Source organism: Malus sylvestris, chromosome 11 (genome assembly GCF_916048215.2).
Source record: "Malus sylvestris chromosome 11, drMalSylv7.2, whole genome shotgun sequence".
Lineage (NCBI taxonomy): Eukaryota > Viridiplantae > Streptophyta > Magnoliopsida > Rosales > Rosaceae > Malus > Malus sylvestris.
The window spans coordinates 12,746,641-12,772,404 of NC_062270.1; the positions used below are offsets into that span (position 1 = coordinate 12,746,641).

Genomic DNA, 25,764 nt, shown 5'->3' on the forward strand with positions numbered 1-25,764 from the left:
AAATGAGTTGTGATTTTAATCCAATAAAATTCAAACCAAAACTAAAAGAAAATACATTATGTTTATAAAGTAAAATTCAAGTCATTATAGATATTATTACAAAGTATATGTCTTAAATTAATGGTTCTACTCATAGTGATGTCCGAGATGAGGTTTGACTTTGACATGTCAAACATTCTTTTCCAATAGATCGTGTTCATTGGGCAGTCCCATATCCTGTGCCAACAAGCTATGAACAACTTTACCAGTTGCTCGCCTATGCACTGGATCAATAACGACCTTGATCTTTTCTTGTGAAATACGAACAATATGATTGGTTTTAACCAACCGACATGCCCCACACATTGGTATTTCATCTGGTCAGTTTGGTATAGAACCATTAACACCTACAATGGAAAAGTAAAAATGCATTAATATGCAATGATAATTGGTGTAACGTAATGACATTGTTCATCATGGTATATAACATTAGTTTTTTTAATTTCTTACTTCGGTGTCGACGACGAACTGCACTCCTCTTTCTAGTAGGTGCTTCAGTAGGTAAATCATTATGAGTATCATCAAGCTGGGATCCTGCTGCGTCTCGATGTTGATAAGAAGAGGTCCTGCTCGCACCACTTATGGTTTGGGAACGAGTACAGGGCGAAGAAGGTATGGTGTTTTCCAGCCAAGGTCGTGGAGGATCAATGTTTCTTGGCTTTAACTGAGGAGCATATCACTCCTGGTTGCACCACCCATAGAATGCGATTGTGTGTGAGAAAGATAAGTCTGCCTCAAAATATCAGGCCTATTCCTCTCTTGACGAAAAGTAGGAGGAACATCTCTGATAGCATATGTAGACCGTGACTGGGATGGTAGAGGCAGGATTCTTGTTGACACAAGAGGTCGTTTCCTTTTTTGGCTAATCATTGTCATCTACAAAAAAAAAAAAAAAAAGAAAAGAAAAGAAAAAAAGAACCATGTTTAAGTTAAATGTAAATACATATATGCAGTACATTGGAATTCATTAGTAAGAATAAAAATCAAAGACATTGACGCATAAAAAATCCAAATAAAAAAATTTACTTCAATTTGTAGTGCACCCTTAGTTACAAGAGCTGAACAATAACATGCCCTGACCAAGAAAAAATTAGAACAAAAAGTAATGGTAGCCTAAAGGTCTTGAACCAAACTATAATTAAGCAATATATTAAATCGTTTGGTTATATTCTCACCGTTAAGCTTGGTTGCTGCTTCTGCAAAATGATGGAGATGATCGTGAGAGCGAGAAAAGCGAGAGAGATGATAGAGGCAGAGACGTGGATGAGAATCAATTAAGAGTACGAGAACCCTAATATATAAATTTAGGGATTTAGGATCGTCAAAATTGTTTCTGAGTTGGAAAAACCCCGCCAAGTTGTTACAAGATAAATAGGAATTCTTACGAAAGTGAAATTGGATGGCGCGTTGAGAGTGAAGGATATGGGAGGGAGATCATAGCTATTGGGGGATGTGAACCAATAAAATAGGAATAGAAATAATATGGGAGGGAGATCATGAGCAAATAGGATTAGGAAGAATATGGGAGGGAGATCATGAGCAATTGGGGGATGTGAACCGACAAAATAGGTTAGGATTGCCTTGGGAATTTGATAAGTTTGTTCTTATCACGTAGAGTTATGATCACTTTGCTGATGACACACTTTGTTGCATCTCTTATCAATTTGCCGATGAAATAGTTTGTTGCCTCACATTGTCGGCTAATATTTCAATACAGCGGGAAAAGTTCCCGCCAAAGTTTACATGTCAAAATAAAATTCGTCAGGGCATTGAATTTACGACTACAAAATGATTGTTGGCTAACATTCTAATTTTCTCGGTTAAGATTGGCGTTGTAAATTGGGTCTGGCGTGAGTATTTGGCCGATAAATTAAAATTTTCGTCAAGAAAGGACTCTTGTGCCGACAAAATTTTGCTTTGTCGGCTTATAACTTGTATTTCTAGTAGTGAATAGTCTCGTAGGAGCTATTTTACGTAACAAATCACAATTTATATCACAAATGTTCTATTTTTATTTTACTGAGACATTTTGCATAAAAATCTCGTATCTATTACAGATGATTAAGTAGAGATAATAATATGATTATAAGTGAATTGTGGCCCTGAAACTTTAACACCTACCCCCTTTTCCAACTAGTTAACATGTGCAGCTCATATATAGTTCGAGAGTCTGCATGGAGACGATCCACGAACTTTAAGTTAGAGTTACCAGGTTGCCACACACAAATTCATCTTCCAGATTACTAGAAAGGCGACTTGTTTGCAAGGGTTTCTTTCTCCCGAATTTGAATTTGTATGTGTCCTCTCAATTGACTAGAAAGAGAAAAAAAAAAAAATGAAGTGATTAGTGGTTATAAGAAGCACCGTCGTCTTTGGACTATCAGAAAAATCTTCCATGGCTAAAATATAGAGAAATGTCAAAAAATATAGAGAAATGTCAAAAAAAAAAAAAAAAAGGGTACGTCATGGATAGGTCTGCCCATCTTTAGCATTGTTAGTGAAGGAAAACCATGCTCATGAACTCATCATGTATATAGATATGGCCAACTGGTGATGAGAGGAGGTTCCCCCTCTATTGACAACATTAGGCCTCTAGTCAGAGGCGTTGGCGCACTTGATAGCACTATCTCTGGCGCTTCTTTTACATAAACATCGACATCCACGACGTCTATAAACAAGGAAGTGGAAAAGGAGAATAGAGAAAGAATAAGAGTGAGAGTCCAATGTGCGAGTGAAGATTATTTCGCCTACTCACCCGTTGCTTGCTACTCTTGATGTTCTAGAATTTCCATGGAGGTATTTTTTTAGGAGGTTTTTGAACATTAGTCCTTACAAAAGATTAAAAAAAACCTGGTGCTAGATTAAATATTCAATTTAATCCCTTGAATAGTGCTTTTATCAAAATTTACATTCAATTTTTGTTATTTAATGTGTATTTTTATTTAATCTCTCCATATTAAATTTTAATTTTATTAATATGCACATATTTAGTTTTTTAATTATAAATGAACGTAAATGAGAAAATATTAAAAGACATTTGTGATACAAAAATATATAAATACATAAGTGTACAGAAATAACCATGCCGAAATATATAAAATTGACTTTTTTTGTACCGAAATATTTGTACCTACATTATTGTACCGAAATATATTATAATGAACCTAAATGTATGTACCGAAATGTATTATTGAATTAATGTACCTAAATGTCAATACAGAAATGTATGTACCAAAATGTACGTACCGAAATGTATGTACCTAAATTTCAATACCGAAATGTATGTACCTAAATATCAATACCGAAATGTATGTACCAAAATGTACGTACCTAAATGTATTTACCGAAATATAATATATTGAATTAATGTACCTAAAAGTCAATACTCAAATATGTGTACCAAAATATACGTAACGAAATACATTATATTGAATCAATGTAACTATATGTTTGTACCAATGGATATATCGAAATATTCAAATATATTAATGTACCTAAATGAATAACATACAAAATTGTTATCGGAATATATATTATAAAAGAATTAGTTACCTAAATGTAGACATTAAAATATATTATGATTAATGAAATAAAAATTAAATTTAAATGTAATTGATAAATTAAAATAAAAATAAAAAAATAAAACATCAAAATATAACTAATAAATGATATGATTAAATGTACTAGGGACTAAAATTGGATTTTAATCTTACACAAGGTTAAAATCTAAAACTCATATTTTTTAAGGATTAAAATGAAGTTTTCTATTTTTTTAGTAGAACTATCACGGGGTAAGCTGTTTGACAAAAAATCTAAGAAGAACAAGTAATTGGTGGGTAAGAAGGGGAAAATGGTGTGTGCTTGTGTTACATCTTGGATCCACCACTACGGTACTTGTTGTTTGATAAGTTTTTGCTTTTCTGCCTTTTTAGTTTGTTGAGGTTAAATTAGGATTAAGATGCAGGTAGGGGTGGGTTCAAAAAACCGAAAACCGAAAAAAACCGACAACCGAACCGAACCGAGGTCGAAAAAAACCGAACCGAAACTGTCAAACCGAACCGAACCGAATCTGACCGGTTCGGTTTCGGTTTTTGAGGTTCGAAAACTGAACCGAACCGAACCGAACCGATATATATATATTTAATTTTTTTTTTCAATATTATAAATAGTTTAGGCATACAATCATAACAAAACAGAACTTGTTGCCAAGTTGGTTTAAGCGAAAATTTTCACACTGGTGGCAATGGGTTCGAACCCTCATGCCTTTAGGATTTATGAGATTGTTTTTTAATTTTGTTGAGAAATCAACAAAATCCTTTAACCCTAACTTTTTTATTTTTCATTCCCCTCTTCTCTCTCTTGTTCCCTGCCTCCAGACTCCCTCTATGAACCCTAACCCAGTAACCCTCTCGCGCCGCCTGAGCTTCCTGTCTCTCTCGCTCGGTCTTCAATCGCTCTGTCTCTCTCAATCTCTCAGGCAACCCGCGACAGCGCGACCCTTCTCACTCTCAATCTCTCACACCTCGCCCTCTCCATCAGTTTCTCATCTCGCCGTTTCGAGACTCGATAGCAAAAGGTTAGCCTCCTCTCTCTCTCTCTCGGTCTTCAACTTCAATCACTCTCTGTCTCTCTCAAACTCTCTGTCTCTCTCGGTCTTGAATCTCAGGCGACCCACGACGGGGCGACCCATCTCACTCTCAATCTCTCACACCTCGCCCTCGCCGTCAGTCCTTCATCTCGCCGTGAGCTTCTTCTTGCCGTTTCGAGTCTCGACTGCAAAAGGTTAGTCTCGCCGTGAGCTTCTTCTTGTTCGTTCGCAGACGGAAGCTCTCTACTCCAAACTCTACGAAAAGTACACAAAAATCAAGGTGTTCTGTGTTCTTTCCCACTTCTTTACAATTTTTTTTGCTCATTCATTTTTTTTTGCTTAATCAGTTAATTGTATGTTAAATTTGCTCAGGGGAGAAATTTGAGGTTAGGGAAATAGAAAGTAATTGTCTTTTTTTGTACTTCTGAATTTTTTTTGCTCATTCATTTTTAATTGCATGCTAAATTTGAGTTGGGAACTTTTGCTTACTTGTTACCCAGTTGGATTTTTTTGAGCTACTTTTGCAGTTTCTTTCTTCGTCTTAATTTGGGAACAATTTGATCATGTTTGACTTATCATTTTGTTTTTGGGGTAATCTGTCAAGCTGGTAATATATGTGGAAGCTCGGCTATTGGAGGAAATCAGCAGCTTTATGGTTTGGCAAGGTGTAGTGACGATAGATAGCCTACTTTTATGTATAATTTGAAAGAGGATGGAGATAAGTATATTTCTCTGGGAATCAGAGCTTCCATGATATGTGATTACCTGTTATCTTTGAATTTCTCTGCCGACTCTTGTATTTCCTTAAGTGAAACTATGGCCCTGCAAATTTGACATGTTGTTGAAGGTTGTAAATCATATGTTGTTCTTTTAGTGGTAAAAATCTTGTTAAACATGTATTTTCATTTAGGTTATGGACTCTTGGACTTGCTAAGTCATGATGGAAAAGACCAAAGATTCATTGGTAACGTGTTCTGAAAAGTAGCATAGGCATTGCAATTCTCTGAGTAGCGTTTTATTATGGATAACGTTTTTGGTGCTGAAGGAAGATTTCCATCAAACCTAGCATCAATAGAGCATATTGTTTCTTGACTACATTATGTATGAGTATTAGAGTTTAAATTGTAAACGGATCTGGACAATATATGAAGTTGGTATTGATTTCTCAGAGAACAAATAGAATTGAACATCCAGGCTTGTTCTTGTTGACATGATTTATAGAAGATATACTTATATCACTTTAGAGAAAACTGGTTATATGCATCTGTATTGTCTCAAATTAACTGGGTGGTGTTCAATTTTAGATTATCCTTTGAATACTAGACGTCCAGATAATGGCTTTGTGGTCCTTCAAATAAATTACTGATAGTGTTCATGCAGTTGATGGTGAAACAGGTATGGTAATTAAACGACTTCATGTTTAGGAATGATAGGCTTGTACTTTGTATTTTAAAGATGTGTGCATTTTTCATATAAATTTTGTTTATTGTGTTAGAATGCTTATGTTATAATTGTGTTGGAGATGTTAAAATTTTAGATTTCAATTTTGTTTTCATTTTTCCCAAAAAAAAAAAAAAAAAAAAAAAAAAAAAAAACCGAAAAAAACCGAAACCGAACCGGAAAAAACCGAAACCGAAAAAAACCGAACCGAAAAAAAACCGAAAAAAAAATGGACCGAACCGAACCGAACCGAAATTTCGGTTCGGTTTCGGTTTTGACAAAAAACCGAACCGTTTTGAACCGAACCCAGCCCTAGATGCAGGCGTTCTTTCATTTATATTTAGATGTTTTGTTGTTCACTATAGTTTTTGTTGTCTCCTAAATCCTAACGCATATTTTCTTTATTTTTTTTTCTGGATAAAAAGGAAGCTGAACATTTGGAACACCAATTTCCTGTCTTGGCAAAAATATTGGATTTTGTTGTCGAAGGAGATCTCATGCATGCGACCCAAAGATATGGTCCTTCACTTGCATGTCTGCCACATGTACACCCAGTGGCTGGCATCAGTTGGACCACTTTGTACGACCATGGAGACCACTACTGCCTGCTTTGGAACTGGATCATCTCCTGAGCTCAGGATGGGAATCCTCATGAGCAGTTTATCTGGACCACTTAAACTTAATTCAACGATTGAAAGTATTATAACTTGTAGATGGATTCCTTGTTTGAAGTCGTTGAATCAAATTTCAACAACCCGAATAGGCTGCTGAGGAGGATTCCCATCCTAAGCTCAGGAGAGGATCCAGTTCCGCCTGCCTTTGGGACATTTCCTCTATGAAGTACGTACTGTAATTTTATTTTAACCTCATTACAGAAAAAAACACATATATAAAGACAGATAATATGTACTATATCCTGTTAACTTAAGTGCCAATGTACATCTCTTAGAGATAGAGTTTTTGTGATCTCATGCACATATCTTTTAGAGAGGTTATTTGTGATCTCATGCATATATCTTTGAGAGATGTTACTTTCGGACTCCATAATAAATCTTTTACAACTGATCATATATATTTTTGTGTCTACAAAACTCATCACGTGATGAGTGCTGTAAACACAAATAAATGTTATAGAAGGTGACACAACATATTTTTCCATACAACATATATATAACTTAATTAATGAGACCATGTATACATTTGAGAGTTTTTGTTTTTACCCAAGCATCTACATATATAACTTAATTGTTTAGTCAAGCAAAAGAACAATGCACGAACGTATATGGGATATAAGTGCATGCATGATTCATAGCAGTATAAATAAGAAATGGCAGAGGCTTTGGCTATCGTGTATGGTTGTAAGGCCTGGTTTAGTACCGAGGTGATTCTGAAAAAAGCTGGTATAAAAAAAAGCTCCCAAACACTATAATACTACTTTGGGTGAAACATTCAGCTTCAGTTTTTTTTTCACAGTTTTGGGTGAAAAAAAGCCAAAAACAAGAAGCTGCAAAACCCAGCTTTGAAAAACCGACTTTTTTTCACATCTGTTTTACATAAAAGTTTACCAAACACTATAATACTACTTTTTTTTTTTCAAAAGCATTTTTACAAAAAAGTTTACCAAACACTCTACAGCTTTATTTCACAGCCGTTTATTCTCACAGCACAGCAGAAACAACTTTTTTTTCAAAGCACAACAATACCAAACCAACCCTAAGCCCTGGTTTGGTACTGAGGTGATTCTGAAAAAAATGGCTATAAAAAAAAGCTAGCTAGGAGCTTTTTTTATGTTTGGTAAACATTCAGCTTCAGTTTTTTTTCACAGTTTTGGGTGAAAAAAAGCCAAAAACACAAAGCTGCAAAACCCAGCTTTGAAAAACCAACTTTTTTTCACATCTGTTTTACATAAAAGTTTATCAAACACTATAATATTGCTTTTTTTTCTTTTCAAAAGCACTTTTACAAAAAAGTTTACCAAACACTCTGCTGCTTTATTTCACAATTGCTTATTCTCACAGCGCAGCAGAAACAATTTTTTTTCAAAGCACAGCAATACCAAACCAGCCATAAGTTGGGGATTAATAGGGGCTAGAATTAAGTAATTATTGAATCTAACTCCTCTGAATCTATCTCTTACCTTCGAGATAGGGCAAAGTTGGGCAGTTGGGAAGCTTTTCCCATACTTGTGAATTGCTACAGGATGGGAGGCTTTTCAACACTGCTGTTGGTCTTGGGTTCCAAGATTGGCCAACTCGGCTACAGACCTTTTGGCGTAGCGGCGTTGTAGGGATGTATGTGATGTTATTTGGGTCGATAGACCGACATCTTTCCTGGTGCATGTTTTGTGTAATGATGGCCTTCCTTGTCCCCCTTAGATGATCTGGTAGTGTGAGGAGGGATGCTTTTAGCATTAGATGCGGCGTCTCTCTTCCTTGTTACCTTCTCACACTACTCTTTCCCAGTAGCTTATGTTGTTTGTTTGCCTCGGGGTAGGCCTTCTGTAATACTTTGACATCTTTGCCCGGTCTATGTTATATTCCGTTCTAAAAAAAATAAAATAAAAAATATAGAGGTCAGTAGTCACACTCAAAGGAGTAATAGGACAATAGGGAACATGAGAGGTCAGTAGTCACACTCAGAGGAGTAATAGGACTATAGGGAACATAATAGTAATCTATAAAAGTCCCAAGATAAAGGGTAAGAAGTGTGAATGAAATGATCACAAAGGATAAACCATAAACTATCACTAATGTACGACGGTATTATAAAACCCGTTGTTCTTTAAAACACTAAGACCGTTTTTAATCTGTCGTGTAAAACATGTCGTCTATTAACTTTATTCTACTAGTGGATGCTAAAGTATATAGCAGCCCCATACATGCATTTTAAAACCTCTCCAAATCACAATTAAAATAAGTTGTGTAATTAATGGATGGTTTAAATCACAATTAAGAGAGCAGTGACCAGAGTTCTGTGAACAATCGGAATGTTAACTTGTGTATGATTATTAATTACTTAAGACTCATTATCTTGAGCAAAAACTAACACCAACGACTAGATTCAAGTCTTAAACATCGAAGTTAACATATATATATGTAAATGTAATAAAGAATGTGTTTGTGAAATCTTGTAAAGTGTGTTTTGTACGAAATGGAAGAAAGAGAGAAAATGGTTGAAACAAAATGCATTAACATTTGTTTTATATGCAAGTTCTCTAAATAAGCCAGAGTGAGGTAGTTATACTTCATATATACTTTTTATCTAACTCATACACAAATATATTTCGCTATAAGATTGGTTTGGTTTAAGTACATTTTTATTCCGAATTCTTACGGTTTGGTGATCTGTCTAAAATAGTTTAAAGATCTCGGCATTAAGGGAAGATCAACTCCTACCTCAACAGTGAGAATTGGACATCAGTGGTCCTAGCATTATAGTTCACTGCTTTATAAACAAGTTGTCATATCATTGCAACTGGAAATCTTAAGTTCGGATCACTCGAATTTATTCGATACATGTATGAATATTGATATCGACATGTATGCATAATTAACCCTAAATGTTGTACCTGATGATAGAGGTGATTCATAAGCTTTTCTTCATTATCAGAAAATAAAAAATTCCTACAAATAGGTATTGCCGTCAAAGAGAAGATACTTGCATATGACTAAAGATATATCTTCATGTTCTTATAGTACTTATTGCATAGCCTAATTGAGATCCAATAATATGTGAATCAAAGGTGAAGCACCGGATGTTACTGTTATTGAAGAAGTGAGAAAATAGTTGGAGTACTGAATATTATTTCCTTGAGAGGAGTGATGAATGAGAGGGGAGTGAGGTTAATTATACATAAAAAATAAGGAAAACTAATGAAAAGTGCTTGAAAACTTTGAGTTTTAATGATAAGGACAAAATAAAGGGTAAAGTGAATAGTACCAGGATTGACTTTTTAGTGTAAAAATGTGGTTTTTCGTTAAAGTGAACAGTACCGGGTGCTTTTCGTTAAAGTTCCCTAAAAAATACTACTCTTACTACCTATTTATATCATTTTTCTAATGAGACCCATATGTGTTATCGGGTTCTTCCTTTATTAGAAAGATGATATAAATAATGATACAAATAGGTGATAAGTGTAGTATTATTCTAATTACATCTCAAAGGTTCAAGTTGGAGGACGACTCACTTTTTGGTTGGTCCACAAATAAGTGTAAAGGCAAAGACAAGAATGGCAGTGAGAATGTGACAAAGTGAGACAAGTTCCCACCAAGATTTTGAATACCGAAGCAATCCGATTCCAATTTTCAATGATATACTCAACAGCAAGAGATCGAAACCACTTGAAATATTGTTCAAAAAGCAATTAACAAATCTTTGAATCAAATTGCATCAACCCACCACCCAAAACAGGTGGGAAAAAAAAAACAACACACATATAGACAATCTAAAACTTCTTTCACACATTTCTATTTCTCAGCAATAGAAAGGAAAAAAACCAAGCTTGTTATTTGGTTAACGATTCAAAAGTAATAAGAGGATACAATTTGAAGATTTTAATTGCATTCAGAACTTTTAAAGTTTTAAAATTTGTTTAGTAACAAATTTGAGAAACTATTTTCATGTTTGAAAACAAACATCTTTATATTGAAGAGACCTTAACCCAACTTTGAAATCTAACAATATTTGCTTCGTATTTCCAAAGGGGGAGTGATTTATACTCCTCTCTGTTTTCTAAACGACTGAATTGAATAAATTAAAAGACAGTTAAGAGACAATTAAGCAAAGGAGTGTAAAATTAATGATAATCATGATCAAAACAAAGTTTGATAATCAATTCCCTTTAAAAATATTGATTGTGAGTTCTAATGATGGACTCCTTTTAGCATTTTTAAGATTGTTGTTTTTAGTAACCATTCTACCAAACAACTTTGTTATTGGAATGTATTCCCTATTTTTGGAAAAGATTAGAAATCAGTTTTTTGGATTACAGTCCATGGCTGGATCTGAAAACCAACCAAACAAATTAGGAAAATTAAAAATATATAAATGGTTTGAAAATATTTACCTTTTTCAAAATGCTTTAAAGCTTTGCAGCATCGTCAAGGTTGATCAACACTCATCTTTCTCATCCCAGTACCATAGACAATGTCTCATCTCTCTCTCTCTATGCATAAACAGACTTGCTCAGGTAACCCTTGTACCCCAGTCAAGCTTTTCTCAGAAGAATAATCACAGATCTACCAACAGTCAGCAGTGCCAAGTCAATGAGGCCATAAATATAACACCTGAAAACACTACTGATGGATATATATGGGCTCCATCTGTTAACAAAAATAAAAAAATTTCTAAAACTAAGAAGAAGAATAATTTAAAAAAAAAAAATACCCTTACCTGAAACAGTAGATAGAAAGCATACCAATTAAATCATTGAAGTGAAAAAGGTAAAACTGTGGACTGTGGAGTCTCCTCTCTGTTGTATATAGTGGTTTATTGCAGATGCAGCATCATCAAGATTCTCACTTTCAAAGAACTTTAGCAGTTACTTGCATGTGTGAATCTTGATGATGCCACGCCCACAAACAACGACTGTCAATCTATTCATTTCCTCCATGCATTTGAGTCAAATACTGTAAATTCTAACAAGAAAATGATACGCAGAATACATATATTTAGAAAGAAAAATTTGAGGACATTCAGAAAGGAAAATAGTGGAGGAATAAAACCAATCCTCGAGCAATATGCTAACGTGAAGAGTGGTACCCGAGAAGAATCTAACCCAAGCACAAAACAAAACCCTATTCTTCTTTTAAGGTACTATTTAATAATAACAATGAGTACTGATACAATATTTTGTATATAATTCACAGATTTGATATGCAGCTCAGGTTTTTACAAAGGATCGATCCATTCCCACAAAAACACAATTTTATTAATTAATTTTTTTATATAAAAAGAAAAATCCATTTCAGATGCCACAGACATAGTCATATTCAGAAGAAAATCCAGTTGGTATCCAGTGTGTAAAGTAGAAAATAAGGTTGAAAAGGAGGAGAAAATTAGAACTAATACCTTGAGATTAGAGAGAAAAGGAATAGAATACGAAATTCGTGATAAAGCAGAGAATAAAAACAGAAAAAGAGCTCATATATGCTTGAGATCTAACACTATAGAGAAGACCCATGCGTTTGGCCCCCTGTGTGTGCGCGTGAGATTTATCAGAGTTAGGAAGCTCATGAACCACGGATTGTAAAACGAAAGTACGGTTTGTTGGAGTTACATATAAGGAACATTGGTGAGCCTAGACTTTTCTCCAAGTTTTTACAATTTTTGCATTTTGCTTGGTAGATGCTGAGTGTACAGTACTGAGCCAATGGGGCCGCAGTTACACATCGCCATCTTCACTAAAAACCCTAACTTTATTTTGGGTGTTGGGAGATGAGGGTATCGTCTAATGCACCACTCATTATCAGTCTTTTTATATCATTGTCAATTTCTTTGGTTGATTACATTAATTGAAGGGTCTCAAAGTACTTACGCTAAACGAAATCATGTTAACTGAAAGAAGTTGAGGTTGCTTCCAAAGAATCAAGCTTGAAATCGTTTTGATTTTTGAGTTCTTTTGTGTTTATTAAAAAAGGAGAAACTTGATATGAATCTAATTTTGTGACCCACTTTCAAACCCAATTTACCTCTATAATTACTTATAAGTAAGCCCTATTATCCCTTTATTTTTTTTCGAACCATATTGTCTATATACTAAGGGGTGAAAGAGTGGGCTAAGTCTCATAATGTGTTAGTAATAATGTGGTTCAAATTTTGCTTTGGCAAGAATCGAACCTAAGACCTCTCACTTACTAGTAAAGAGGAATACTACCAGTCCGTACGTAGTACTAAGTGACTATTATTCCTTGATTTTAAGATTAAGATTTGTGATGAGTTTTGACTATTTGAGGTTTAAAGAATAAAATTGCTACCACTTAATACTATGGTCTAATGATATTCATCTTCACTTGTAAGTGAGAGGTTTTAGGTTCGATTCTCACTAAAGACGAATTTGAACCACATTATTGCTAGTCCATTGTGAGGCTAATCCCACCCTTAAAAAAATTGCCTTAACTAGCAGGATAATTGTTGGAATCAAATTATTTCCTATGTATCTCCAAGTTAGGTTATGCCTCTTCCTTTATTCTTCATTTTCTTCATAAACCTTTTTCTTAGTTAGGATTTAATATTTGCCTTGCGGAATCTTCTTCTTTGTGCCTCACTATATCATCTTCTTTTTCCAGTTTCTTCTTCTCCTTCTAGGTTTTTAGTATATATGAAATCTTTGATCAAATACCTCAAATCATGGACCAAATAAACTAGTGGGGGGAGGGGAGTGTTTAGTTGATCTGATTCCTTTTCCTTACTTCCCATTTATGCTAAGTAAATATGCCCTTAAGTTTATGGAAATTTTTTTAATAGTCTAATGTGACGTTAGACATTTTTTTTTTCATCCTCGCACACCCACTTATGTGTCACAACCTTTAGAGCCTAACCTATGTGGATAGTTTAAACTTAACTGCGTAAAGCACATGGCCGGTTGAGACTCATACATAACCTGCTTTAAAACCAATGAAATTGAGATTTCGTATAAAAAACAGAAGAGTGTGAAGCTTAAAGTCTCATGTATGGTAAGAGTACTGTATAGTTCTAGCTTGTACAGGGTTTAGGTTTTAGACGGCTTCCATCATGTGGCCTTTCTACTGCGTACATTATATATATACTTCTAGTAATATGAATGAGATCATTTGTTTGTCAATAAAGATTAGTTGAGTTAGTAAGTATCGTACTCTTCGTTAGATTAAGACTTAGATTTGAGTTTCGGTAACTGCAATCCATCTTAGTAGGCAATTTGTAAAACCAAAAAGGGGTTAAGCTCTTTAAGTCCTCAAAGAGGTTTCTATTATATTCTAGCCCAGGGGGTAGTCTCCTCTCTCCCCAAACCTTTTTATTTACTGAAAAAAAATTGAGAGTATCTGTTTTTTTTATTTTTTTCAAACGATAAATTATGTTAGATTAGCTACCAACAAGATTCGAATCCACGTCTTTATGTAAAAGCTCAACATTTTCTATCACTGTAGTAAAAGATCACTTACAGAGCATCTGTTTGATTTTACTACTTTGATTAGAAAAATAAAAGAAAAGTGTGCAACAAAACTGAAAACAAAACTGAATCATCGTTTTAATGCCTGAACAAGAAAATACGAAAACAATTAAGTCCCGTGTAAAGTGACACGGTTGAATATTCCCTCCTCCCATCAGGTCTCCCCCCTGAAGTCCTCGTGGCCGTGTCCGTACATGCTGATGTGGCGCTACAGATTTTGCTTTTCTTTTATTCTTTATTCATCATCAAACTTAAAAAAAAAATATATGTTTGCAAAAAGTAGCCATCATGGGTGCAATCCACTGTTCATATTTCATTCCTTCTTTTGGGCAATGACCATCCAAACTGATAGTTTTGGGTAGTCATGTACACCAAACAGATAATTTAAACGGAGCTTGGGTAAAATGATTCAAGTTGATGTTAAGAACTTATTGCTAATACAATAACTAAAGTTCTTCCGAATCCGATTTGTTCCAAAATGTACCCAACATCAATGTCATTAAGATTTTTATTAAACGGTCACGTACGACTAATGTGAAAACTATGATTCACGATAAATGGAAATCAATGATTTTACTTTATGCTTTTTAAACGAAAGTTTGAGATTCATCCCATCATGAGATTTGAGTTTATAGGATAAAATTTCTTCTTCATATCATTGCTCTCACAGCCTAAAGAAAAAGTGTGCGCTGCAATGATACAATCAGATATTATATTTCCATCCCAAGGGCCACAAGCAGGCTGCATTTTCACTGGTTCTGAATTTTCTATCGGGTTGAATTTTGGTACTTGGTTGGCTGCATGCCATAAAGAGATGATAGACATTTAAAGGATCTCAATTGGCCACATCTATACTTTAGATATCGCCATTCTTCTACTGCTGCAATTGGGTCATGCAATCATGTACTCGTACAATCTTTCTCTACATACAGCTTACTTTATATATGTTCATATTATTTTAATTAAATTATCAATATTTTTTTAAAACTTAAATTTGTTATCTAAACTTTCTTTACAAAATCAATCTAATATGTAAATTTGTTTTTACACCCAGTTAAAAAATAAAAAACCAAAATCTAACGCAAAGCAAAAATAAACGTGGTTAGACAATGAAAAATGTTCTGAAAGTTACAAAGTCGTTGAAGTAGAGAGAGAACGTGAATACAGCAAACCCAACTCTCATCCCTATAAAACAAAAACACGTGAGAATCAGTTTTGAAGCCTGTACTCCATGGAAAACAGCAATTAAACAACTCGCATGGCTGCAGTCTTAGTTGCTAAAACTGAGAAACTATATTGGCTTTCATTTGCAATATCTTTCAGCAATTAGAATGTACATGATTCCCAAAATATTTATGGTTTATATTTGAATGCATAATTTTTTATTTTTGTTATTTTTTTATTTTTTGGAAAACTGGAGAATATCATAACCAGGGCCAAAGCCAACAGAGGAGCAGAAGGCCACCACAGACCAACACCAACAGACTAAACAAGACAAATGTAGAGGCTGAGACACGGAGGCTTCCCCATGTCACCTTAGTCCCATCGAAACAAAAAACTAAGTTGGAGGGCAAAGTAGGCCATCCTTGTTTAGAATTTGAACAAACGAAGATGGGGGTTGTTGAACCTAGATTAAGTCGCACATCTCCGCCCCCACATGCGACGTCACAAAATCCGCTGCTCCATTTGTTGTTCTCTGCAACCAAGACCAATCATAGGACCTGAACTTCGCACCAGCTCTTCGAATCTCAAACAGGGTCAGAAAGACCTCCCAGTTTCCTTGATCAATGCTTCTGTTCAACCAAGAAATGAGTTCCTTCAAGTTTGACTCCACCACGATATTCTCGAAACCCCTTAGTTTTGCCGTTACACAGCCCTCCAAAATCCCATTCGCCTCTGTTACCAACACACTGGGGGGCCTAATTTTCTCTTCTTCTCACAGCTAAGCAATGGTAGGCGGAGTCTTTAATAACAACGCCGATATGGCAGCCCTGGTTTAATCCCTTTCAGCTGGCATCCGCATTCACTTTAACCACATCATTCTCTGACAGAGACCATCTAGGAGAAGCAGTGTGCCCATCAGTCACTGTTCTTCATGTATTTCCATGACCCGTGCAAGCCTCAAGGAAGGATGAGGTAGCCATTGAAGCAACAAGTATAGTTTTCGCCGAGGATGGTTGTTTAGAGTTGAAGACCGCCACGCACCGAGCCTTCCAAATGAACCAACACGTAAACACCATATAGGTTAATGTTTTCCTCCTATCATCCTTCTGCCCCGGATGATTGCTCCATACACCTTCGAGCCATGTAGATATAGTAGTGATTGAGGGTTTCACAATTCTCAAGTCTAGAGCGCCCGCAAACCAAACTCAATCCACCCAAGGGCATAAGAGTAAGACATGCTCAATGGACTCCTCCTGCTAAGAGCAAATGAGGCAGATTGGGGAAAGAGCGCACCTGTGTTGGAAGAGATTCACCTTTATAGCTAGGCCCCCTTAGGCATAGACCATAGTCTTTTCCAGACACCCAAGTCAATAACCATAGATGAAAAAGGTGAAGAGCTCGCATCCGACGGTTAAGGTCGTGGGTCCAATGATACCCCGATTTAACCGTATAACGACCCCTTATATCATACCGCCAAATCAATTGATGCCTTTGCTCGAGGGCGCCAATCGGAGTATCCATAATTGCCGGTCTATCACCCTGAGCCACCTGCCCTTCAACTGCTTCCAACTGCCATGTCCGAGATTGAGTGTCAATTAAGGAGGATACTTGCATTGTGAGGTCTATCACAATACCCGGGGTCGGACTAGGGTGTCCCGTCCACAAGGTCAGAACCCAACGATCCGCCCAAACACGAACATGATCACCACCCATAATCTACCAGTGTGAGCCATTTGCAATAATTTCTCTCCCTGCAAGGAGGCTAGTCCATGCCCAAAAGGCCCTCCCCTTCTTACAAGCATCAAAGAATGAGCAATTAGGGAAATATCTGTCTTTAATAACTCGGGCCCACAAAGACTTAGGCTCATGTAATTGACGCCAGCATTGTTTTGCCAATAAAGAAAGATTAAAATCCTTCAGGTTCCGAAATCCCATACCCCCTCTTGCTTCGGTAAACCCAAAGCCTGCCAACTTACCCATTGGATCTTCCGTTCGCCCTTTTTTTGTCCCCACCAGAAATTAGCAATCATAACATCATTATCATTGCATATATTTTCGAGGAAGCAGAAAACATTCATAGGATAAGCGGGGATTGCTTGGGTAACCGCTTTGATTAACACTTCTTTATCGGCTTGAAAGAGGCAGCCATGTTTCCACCCTTGGATTTTTGCCATCACCCGATCCTTAACGTACGTTAGGGCCTCCCTTTTCAATTTTCCCCAAACCGTTGGAATGCCCATATAATTCCCCGGGTTATCCACCTACGGCATACCCATAATATTGTAGACTTCATCACGGAGGCCAGTTAGGGTATTAGCCCTAAAGAAAATAGAGGATTTCTGCATACTTACTTCATGACCCGATACCTGACAATAGGCATTCAAAAGCTGCCCCATGTTTTGACAGTTCACTAGAAACGCTCGGAGGAAGATGAGAGTGTCGTAGGTGAACAATAAGTGGGATAAGGGTGGTCCGTTATGGCTAATCATGATTCGTTCAATAAATCCATCCTTAACTACCCTATGGATTAATTTCGATATTACATCTGTGACAATAAGGAACATGTACGAAGATAAATGATCTCCCTGTCGGAGGCCCCAAGATGGCTTGAAACGTTTCCCAGGTTGACCATTTATGAGGATCGAGAAATTGACCGTGGACACACACCCCATCACCATATCAATCCACCAATGGTGGAACCCCATCCGAACCATGACAACTTCTAGGAAGTCCTACTCAATACAATCATAGGCCTTGTTTATATCAATCTTCAATGCGAGCTTGAGTTTAGTTTTAACCTTCCTGAGTTTTAGAAAATAGAATACCTCATGTGCCACAAGAATATTGTCTTGGATTTGTCTTCCTTCCACAAAGGCATTTTGGTAAGGAGAGATAATCCTGGGCAGCCATGGTATCAACGTGTTTGCCAACATCTTTGAACATATTTTGTAAGAGTAATTACATAGGCTAATAGGGTGGAACTAACTCATCGATGTAGGGTTGGCCGACTTCGGGATGAGAACGATGTGAGTGGAATTAAGATTTTTGGGGCTCCCCATTCCACTTGCAAAGTCGTGAATTAGCCTAATACCGTCTTCCATAATTATATCCCAATATGAATGGTAGAAAACCCCCTGGAAACCATTCGACCCAGCGCCTTCATCCCACCCATCTGAAACACAACTTCCTTTATCTCTTCCAAAGTTACCAGTCTTGTGAGGTGAGAGTTCATCTCATCCGAGACAGTTGGGTGGACGCATTCAATCACCGACTCCCACTCCCGCCGACCCCCAGTAGTAAATAGATTAGTGAAGTGTTCATTGACAATCCGATTAATACTAGCATCATCTTCGCACCATACCCCAAGTCAATCTTGAAGCTTCTCAATCTTGTTGAAGCATAGGCATTGGGTGGTAGTTTGATGGAAAAATTAGGAGTTGTAGTCACCCTCCCTTAATCATTTCACACAGGACCTTTGGCGCCAAAATAGCACAATCTTCTGTTCTAGTATATCAATGGCCACTGTGAAGGTTTTGATCTCTTCCACATAATTTTCCCAGTTGTTTTGCAACTGTTCCAACCGAGAATTATGGGACTTAATCACCTCCATATCCCCACGGAATCTCTGTTTGCTCCAATTTCTCAAATTCCCCTTACATGAGTTTAGACGACCTACCTACCTATCCACCTGACTCCTCCCACCCCTGACCCTCCAGCTTTTCTCGATCACCTTCATGCATCCCTCATCCGAGGGCCAAAAAGCCTCAAATTTAAATAGCTTTCTCCTTTTCGCCTGAGTCGAATTCATATTGACAATAATTGGGCAATGATCAGAGCCTCAAACAATACGTGAGTGATTGACGTCAGCGGCCAATGAGTTTGTTAGCTGACGTTGACGAGGCCATGGTCAAGCCTTTCTTGGACTAGGCTATTGTTTCTGGTTCCTCTCTAGGTATATTGCGGTCCACAGAAACCCAAGTCGAGGAGTTTCATTTTTGACATGAACTCGTGTAAGAGGCAGGGACGGGTATAGAAGTCATCTTGTCCACCGCTTTTTTCATGATCCTACAAAAATTCATTCATATCCCATCCGCAAAAACAGAGGTTCTCTGTGGGCTGCAAAACCTTATAAAGCCGGTCCTATAACTCTCTCTTTTCCGCCTAATATGGGTTGCCATACACCCATGACGCTTTGATCCATTCATCATTCCCCGATTCTCTCATGGTAGTATGTATGATGTTCTTTGTTGAGAAAGCCACCTGAATCTCCCTTGGCTCGTGCCACCATAAGCTCAACCGGCCTACCACACCAATTGGCGAGACATTGAATCCCTGGCTATACCCCATTCTCCTTCTTATACCTTCTAGTCTGTGGCATTTCATTTTTGTCTCTGATAGAAATACCATAGAGGGTCTATGTTTCCTGATTAGTCCATGAAGGGCTTGAATTACCGTGTCTGACCCAAGACCATAACAGTTCCATAATAGGTAGATCATGGTGATTTTGCAGCTATTTGAGGCTAGCCGCCACCACCCTAGGTTTGTTTCCCCCGCTTTTCTCGCCTTAAGCACCTTCATTTCCACTTTTGTTGCTCCATCCAGATAATCCTATATGTTATCATCCTTTATCACTGGGACATCTTGGAGCTCTTCCTCTGCTAGGATTGCTTTTTCCACCACAGACCATTGTTCCCTGAGAGGCATTCCAATAAAACGGCTCATTTTACCAGCCTTATTGGCCTTCGAGCTGCTTCCAGCTTTTATCTTTTTCCCTAGCTATTGTGACCCTAGGTGTCCCACTCTGCCATCATAATTTCTTTTTAGACCTAGACCTTCAAAGAAACTCCCAGGTTGAGTAGAATTGTTGCTCATAATAGAGGGATTATTATCCATGTTAGTTGTTCAAAAAATGTACCATTTTAAGAGTTATTTTCTTACGAATCTATAGATTATTATTTTTAAATGCAAAGAACCTTTTCGGGGTCTTGGTTGTTCATACGAATCTATAAAGGCTTTTTTCTTCTTCTTCTTCTTTAAAAGACCCTAAACAACTGCTCCAAGACCTCGATTTTCACCTTCCTTTACCACACCGGGCACAATTTTCGCACGTAGTACACAACTGCTACTAAATCCTAAACAAAAATAAGTGAAATCAAATTAAAAAACAGTGATATATCAATTCATATATATTATTTAGAGGATCCAATACTTTAAGATCATCATTCATCCATTAAAGAATGGCTTCTTTTTCTCTATGATAGCATCTTAGGCTTTGGTTACTATAGGAGGAGGTAGATGGATTGAGGGTTTTAGCATAATACAATGTAGGAGAAAGAGGTTGCGGGATGGTAAGAGTTTAATTATTGAAAATTTTGATTTTGGTGTTAATTTCATTCAATACTTGATGATAATTATACATTAGATCAAAACAATCAATTCACATTTAAAGTTTAGATTGGGTGTAGAATGAAATTATACAAGTTCAAAAAAAAATTTCTCATTTCTTTATACAAATAAGCTAGTCTTAAAATATATGTTCCTAGCCACTTAGTACTACGGTCTAGTGATATTCCTCTTCATTTGTAAGTAAGTGATCTTAGATTTGATTCTCGCCAAAGGTGAATTTGAACCACATTATTGTAAGTCCATTGTGAGACTTAGCTCACTCCCCCACCCCCCTTAGTGTAGATAATATTGTTTCTTAATATATATATATATATATATATATATATATATATATATATATATATTTATTTATTTATTTATTTATCCGATCCTAAGACAAATTTAATCATACTTATCACAAAAAGAAAAAACTTTGCACTATATTGAGAACTACTCTAAATTAGGAATGCATGGGTTTATGAAATTATAGAACAAGTCTTTGGATCGTCGAAACCATGGAGATTGGAGACTATCTTAATTAATGCAAGTGGAATAATAATCAAGATATTTTGGATACTTCTACAGTTCTACTCAATACATAGATCATACAATACAATATGTAAATATTCTACGCATATCATCACAAAAATGAAGTTTTTGTATCTTTAAAAACATTTGTTTCTCTAATCTCTCACATAAAATAACGTGTACATATCATTACAAACATTTGCTGCTTCATAATTTTCAATAATATCAGTGTTAGAGATAGCTAGGGTGAACTCCATGGATAACATTGCGGTTGTTAATTAGTAACGATCGATCATCTTCAATCTATCAAGTTATAAACGAAACAAGTTAGCTGCAGGTAGTGTCATACTCTTCGGACTCCATTAAATATGGGGTCCCGAGTTTGCAGTTTGGGATATCCCTATTTGATTACGGTAATCGAGTGATAGAGATAGGTGAAGAGATGTGGGGATGATCTGACCCATGAGGGAGAGGTAGAGGATGGGTGTCACATGGGAAGCACACTGCTTGCAAGTGATAAAGCACAAGGAAATTGTGCGGAAGGGCCACCGGCAGACACGGCAGTGTGCTGGTACTCAACACAAAAGTCTTGGGGTACCTAACTAGGGTTTGGTCCTATAAGCACTTGCGTGACTTTTGGAACTTAAAGCTTGGTCGATGGACAGGGGCCACTAAGAAGAAAATGGTGTGGTGGCAGTGTGCCTCTTAAGTTTTGGTTTATTTAACTTTTTAGGCATATACGTATATTACTATACTAATTAGGCGACGGTGGTGTGAACCATTGGATTTTCAAAGCCATAAAGTTCCAAATGTATGTGACACTCAAACAATAAACCCCAAAATCAACAAGCATCTCACCTCCCCCACATGATATGCATGATATGATACTTCTAATTGATGGTCTTCTTGACTTTAATCCATTGCTATTTTGTTGTAGGTTTGCACCTTTGTTTTGATTGGAGTTAACTTGTATTTTTAGCATGAAATGACAAGTACGATATAAATTTTAAATATAGAATTGGTTTGAACCCAAAAGTGTTGGTGTATTTTAGCAAACAACTTTATTTTCAAATTAAATCAATTGACCAACCGTAAACAAAAACAAATTTTCCATATTTGATATGATGAGTTAGATTATATTTTCTGGCACCATTTTCATCCCAATTTTACAGTCTTATGTTTATTAGGTGTGTCAATTAATAAATTTTGCATTTTTGAAAAACAACATTGATTATTTATTTTTTAAACTGGTTTCCAATTTTTTATTTATTTTCCTTTTCATTTAACTAATAACAATTTCTTTGTTGTAATGTATTCTACTAAGGAGGTAATATTCGTATTATTCTCATCACATTTTGTTTTAAAAAGTTCTCTCGTAGTGACATACAAAATATTAGACCACCTAAGCTTCAAATAAGAGAGACATTTTTAACTATCTATTATCCATATAACAAATACAACACTACGTACGCATCAGGACAAATAAAATAGAAATTAGAGTACCGCACTACCAACCATTCAAAATTTGCCACTTGATAAGTCTTGAGTATAATTTCTTATCACATAATTATATTTAAAGTTCTCATAATTAATTTATTCCTGATTAGTGTACTACACCTAGATTCATCTCACAACCATTTTTTTTCTCTTTCCTCCTACTCTATTTCTTTTCAAATTTTCCTCTTGGTTTATGCTTTAGTTCTATTGTAACAATCCGTCCCTAATTTTACGTTTTTATTATTTTAAAATAGTGAATTGACGAAAATGCCCCTAGAGATGAGATTGTTGGCTTTCATTGACCATCATTTTGTGACGCGTAGGAGCTATTATTTTACCGTATTCTCAAAGTTCTCAACGGTATGAATCCGTAGGCGCAAGCAGAATCAAAATCGAAGTTATGATTTAGGTTTTACAGAACTATGAATCCGAAAAAAGTTTTATAAAAATTACTATTTTATATTTTATACATTTTTCATGATTATTATATTATTGTTTTAATGTTTTCTAGTAGGATATTTTAGAGTTTTAATAATTTTCTGGCCCATGGGGCCCATATCGATACAAGCTCTCATCTCCTCTCTTGCCACGTGTCACTCATCCTCAACTCTCTAGGACCACTCGATCTCCCATCTCTCTCAGCTCTCTTTCAAAGACTTTCTCTATGTACTTTATCTCGCCCCATCTCTCCACCGTGTGCACCAACACCATCATGTGTCGATGCTCCAGCGAACCTTACCACCACCACGCCTTGCATTTCCCCTTTTTCCTTCTAATCCTAAACTCCCAGTGTTCTTTCTCCCTCTGTGCTAGCTGCACATGAACGCCAACGAGAATCCGGTGAGTTCACAGCTTCTTCGACGTTGGTAAGTTCGGAAACCACCCAAAATCTTTGTGGATCGCGATGTGGTGTGAGTTTCTAGTAGTTTTAAGGATTTTTTGTGATGTTTGAACATAGAAACACAACGAGAATTTTTCCCTGATTTTTCCAATGGACTCGAGAGTATCGTAGGCTTTTTCCGGCCATAACAGGACCAAATGCTGGTATAATTTCATTCATTTCCTCTTAAGCTTCAATTTGGTAGGTAAAATGTGAAAAATAGTTGAAAAATCAAGCTAATCGGACCTCGTTTTGTTCTCCGGTCAAATTTTCCAAAAACCAGCTATCGGACCCGTGCCTGGGATCGGGTCGACCCTACCGAAAAAAGAGGATCTAACTCAAATTCGACCCGACCAATTTTATTTGGATTTTGGAATATTCCAGGAATTTTCTTGGAATATTCATGTGTTGACTTTTACGAAATTTTCTCAAAAACCCTTATAAGCTAATTTCGAGGTCCCAAGTCCATTTTTGGCATCCATTTAGTGAAATTCCAAAGTTTTAATATAGTTGACCATCGAGGCGGTTTGGTTGACTTTTTAGGATTGACCGTTGACTTTTTACGAAAAATGCCTGGGACATTTCTTAGTGTATTTCGACATCCCGATTCCAAATCCCCAATCTTTTTTTTTCTTTCCAAATTTTATCGTTTTAGCTAAGTTTTACTAATGGGTCCCAATATTATGCTTAGGTGCAATTACTATCAGAGACTTCGGCTTCCCCAGCTCGAACGGATTTGATTTCACAAGTATCTGTGAATGGGTCTTTACTTTTAAATATTATATATTTATTTAAACCCATGTAACCTCTTTTTACACCCAACTTAAATTTTAAATGTTAATTGTCTATTTTACCCTATTGCATAATTACTATTAAGTACAAAATGAAATTAATAATAAGACTCAAATTTATCAATAAACCCAAATAGCTCTCATAGCTCTCATAGAGAATGTAGCCACTAATGATATTGTGGATCTTGAAGATGATTAAAATATCGAAGCATTTCTCGACACCCATGGACCTCAATTTGTGTATCAATGCACGAAACTTACCACTTAAAACCCCTCGAGAATGATTCTCGAGTGGAAGACAAAAATAAGCTCCAAGTCTTTAATATGTACATTCTTAAAATTTCATGTACTAAATTAGTATTTACGATTTAAAAGGTTGAGGGGTTGTGTAAATTTGTAGCTAAATTAAAAGGTTGAATTGGACATGTAGGTGGGGCTATAGCTCATTTAATCACCTGATGTAGTATTTTTTTAGGAAGAAATATAAAAACAAAACAAGCCTTGTTTTTCCATAACGTTTTCTCTCATCAGTGTGGGTATTCTGATTCTTCTGTGAATATATAGTCTTCTCCCTTCTTGCTCAAGCTCTTCAGGCCATGGTCACAGATGTAAGTAAACATTTTGCCCGAAGGACTTATAATTCTTCTGAATTTTGAAATGTGTATTTGTTTGTTAATTGCGTTTATGAGTGTAAAAATAAATCCACATATTGAATTGGGTTTATGGGGGTATATTAGGTAGTAAATTAGGGTTTAAAGAGATATTAATAGTTTAGTAAAAAATCAAATGGGTGCAAAGAGTTGAAAACAATATGTAGCTACATGACCATTTTTGTTGCAGATTTGACTGGTAGGAATCTCATTTGGATGATCAGATTTATCTCAAAGGATAAATTCGTAAGTACGAATTAATAATAACTCATTCAACCTTAAAATAACAAATTGAATAAACATTTATTATAATTTGAGTTTTTCCTAAAATACAGTGAGTTTTTTTTTTCTTTTAACAAACAATATTATCTACAATAATGGGGTGGATTAAGTCTCACAATGAGCTAGCAATAATATGGTTCAAATTTGAATGTGGTTCAAATTTGCTTTTGGTGAGAATCGAACCTAATGCCTTTCGCTTACAAGTGAAGAAGAATATCATTATACCATAGTATTAAGTGGCTAAAATATAGTGAGTTAACTAATTGTAAATCAAAATGTACTAATATTAAAAATCAACAAGAAGTTACATCCCCGATTTGCCAAAAAAAAAAAATGAATTGAATTTGTTCGAACCACACAACCAAATTGTTCAT

At 36.0% G+C, this 25,764-nt stretch overlaps 1 long non-coding RNA gene and 1 pseudogene across 1 annotated transcript; one reads left to right on the forward strand and one right to left on the reverse strand.

Moving 5' to 3' along the window:
* Window positions 1-42: 42 nt before the first annotated feature.
* On the reverse strand, window positions 43-12,455 carry LOC126588272 (uncharacterized; annotated as a pseudogene).
* On the forward strand, window positions 4,616-5,482 carry LOC126588273 (uncharacterized). Its single transcript, XR_007611389.1, has 2 exons — window positions 4,616-4,821; window positions 4,860-5,482. It is a non-coding gene; the product is annotated as an uncharacterized LOC126588273 (long non-coding RNA).
* Window positions 12,456-25,764: the final 13,309 nt, after the last annotated feature.